This window comes from Neofelis nebulosa, chromosome 10 (assembly GCF_028018385.1).
Source record: "Neofelis nebulosa isolate mNeoNeb1 chromosome 10, mNeoNeb1.pri, whole genome shotgun sequence".
Taxonomy (NCBI): domain Eukaryota; kingdom Metazoa; phylum Chordata; class Mammalia; order Carnivora; family Felidae; genus Neofelis; species Neofelis nebulosa.
Window position 1 is genome coordinate 10303860 of NC_080791.1, and position 2972 is coordinate 10306831.

The 2972-nt window shown below is 51.0% G+C and overlaps 1 pseudogene; it reads right to left on the reverse strand.

The window, feature by feature from the left end:
• Positions 1–2188: 2188 nt before the first annotated feature.
• LOC131488480 (large ribosomal subunit protein uL14-like) lies at positions 2189–2622 on the reverse strand (annotated as a pseudogene).
• Between the last annotated feature and the right edge of the window lie 350 nt (positions 2623–2972).

Sequence of the window (2972 nt, forward strand, 5' to 3'; positions counted from 1 at the left end):
GAAATACCTATTTGGTCTTTGCTCTGTTTCTGGCCCAGAGCTCCTGAAACCCTTGGAATTTCCTAAGTGGTAAGAGAAATGGAGGCAAAAGGAGTCTTGTTATTCCTAACAAGCCCCTTTCAACCACACCTGAGTTTACGTTAAGGAGGTGATTTTTGCAAAGCCTCTAGATAACCCAAAGTGGAAACCAGTTATGAGGGGAACCAGCTAGGCGATTAGTAGGTTGGAACTTTCAGCCTCCCCCTCCCGGGAGAAGTGGGAGGGGCTAGAGGTGGGCCCCATTGCTATTGGTCAATGATGAAATCAATCTTCCCCAGATACTGAGGGCTTTATAAAAGCCTAGGAGAGCTTCCGGTTGGCGAATGTGGAGGTCCCGGCGGAGGGTGAGGAGGCTGCTCTTCCCACGTGGGGTACCCAAGGTCGCTTCCATCTGGCTGTTCCCGTCTTAGTAGTTGCCCCCTGCCACCGTTACTGGCAGTTTGGCTTTCCACAGCTTCAGTTACTTGGGGTTTACCCAGGAGGTCCCGAAGCCGGACTTCCTCCTCCTGACCAGTCGTCAGCAGGTCCCTGGTGGCCTAACCCCGCCTCACAGTGTCCACGCCATTCACCTCGCGTCATCCTGCCCGCAGGCGGTCTACGCGCGGTTACCTCACGGGAAGAATGGGGAGGTCTTCACCGCAAGGTATTCTGGGAGAGAAGCACCACATACTTAACTTTTATTACAGCGTGTTGTTTAATTGTATTTTATTACTTGTCATTGCTGTTAATCTGCTCTGCCTAATTTACGTGAAACTTTATCATAAGTGAGTATATATGGAAGAAACCATGTATATCGGGTTCAGTTCTCTCCTCAGGCATCCTTTGTGGGTTCTGGAACGTATCCCCCGTGATTGGCGGGGGGAGGGGGAGAGCAATGCATATCCTCTCATAATGATAATAAACTGGGAATAAATACCCTGGTAGCCTGGTCCGCAACTTGCTCGCCTGAGTTCTGCGAGCCGTTTCAGATGAGGCGAATGGAGGCCGAGGGGGGAGCCTCTGATGTGGAGCTCTCTGGTCGGAAGTACAGGTGACAGCTGGGTGCCTGGGTGGCTCAGTCGAGAGTCGCACTTTGGCTCAGGTCACGATCTCAGGGTTGGTGAGTTCCAGCCTCGCCGTCAGGCTCTGTGTTAACCGTGCGGAGCCTGGAGCCTGCGTCTCCCTCTCTGCGCCACGCCTGCTTGCACGCTCTCTCTTAAAAATAAACGTTAAAGGGGCGCCTGGGTGGCTCAGTCGGTTAAGCGGCCGACTTCGGCTCAGGTCATGATCTCACGGTCCGTGAGTTTGAGCCCCGCGTCGGGCTCTGTGCTGACAGCTCGGAGCCTGGAGCCTGTTTCAGATTCTGTGTCTCCCTCTCTCTGACCCTCCCCCGTTCATGCTCTGTATCTCTCTGTCTCAAAAATAAATAAATGTCAAAAAAAAAAAAAAAACGTTAAAAACCACACGTGGCAAGAGTTGGCATCTTAAAGGGGGAATGAGGGCTGTCTCGTGGGACTGAGCCCTTAATCTGCAGAGTCTGCCACGCTCTCCAGGTGAATAGCCTTAGAATTGGGTTAAATTATAGGACACCTCGCTGGTGGTGGAGAATTGCTGGGGGAACCCCACACTTCCGGTGGCCAGAAATCCTGAGAGTGTGAAAGTCCAGGACAGAAACCGGTTTTCCACGCTAGCTTCTAACTGTGCTCGTTTGCCAAGCATTCCTGCAGTGCCCGTAGTGTGATCGGCGCTGGAGATGGAGAGGAGGCTTTCCCCACTACCCCCCCTTGGTTAGTGGTGAAACAGACCTGTTGTTGGATCATTTCAGTCCTTGTGGTTATGCGCTCCGATGTAGGCATAGCTCAGCATTTTGGCGGGGGGTGGGGGTGGGGGTGGTGGTGTTAGTCTTATCAGGGGATGTTTACCGAATTTCTACCATGCAACAGGTATTCTGCTCACTGCATTCCTCCAAGAGTCACGTGTGATACAACCACCTTATATGGCAGATTTTATTCTGCCCATTTTTCAGAAAACAGAGCCGGAAATTAGGCTAAATAACTGGCTTAGCCACAGAGGTAGTAAGAGGCAGAGCTGGGATTCAAAGCCAGCCCTGTGTTCTCTCCTTTTTCGAGCTAATAATTTTTAATTTTTTTTAAACAAAGGCACCAAGGAATCATGCAGTGCTGCCAGCATTGGATGCAGTCTTGGGCCACAAGTCTGCAAACTCCTTCGCAACTGGTCCTGTGATAGGAGAACCTTTTTTTTTTTTTTTTTTTTCCTGCCTGTATTGTTTACTATGAGCCCCATCACCTTCAAAATAGAGAAACATGCCATCTTTTTCCAGTATGACTTTCGTTGTCGAATTACCACTGCTGGATGTACCTTCTTTCTGAGCTCTGGTTCGCCTTTCTTCACCGTGGCCATCACCGTGTCACCCACATCAGCAGTAGGAAGTCTGTTCAGTGGTCCCTTCGTCCCCTTCACAGAGATGATAGACAGACTTTCTACTCCTGTGTTGTCAGCACACTTGATCATGGCTGCTATGAGAAGACCCAGGGAAATCTCGAAGGTCAAACCTGAGCACCCACTGCATCCTTGCTTCAACATCTTGAAAGCCAGAAAGGCACGGAAAGCCAGCCCTGTGCACTTAACTACCATGCTGCCTTTCCCACCTCCTTGGCCTGCGAGGGTTTAGAGAAGGCTTTAGGATCCCCCAAGGAGAGCCTTGAAGGCAGGGTAGGACACCCCAGTATTGGTCAGCATAAGTTTGTCTGAGGGATATCTGCTTTGGAGGGGTGGGTTTGAACCAGACTTGTGCCCCTGCAGCTGCTGTCCACTTCCATGCCAGTCTTCCTGGCTCTTGCATTTAGACAGGCCAGAGGCCCCAATGGGAAGCTGCAAATCGGTGGCAATTGAATTGAGGAGTTGTGCTGAGATTGGAAGCAGCTGGAGACAAG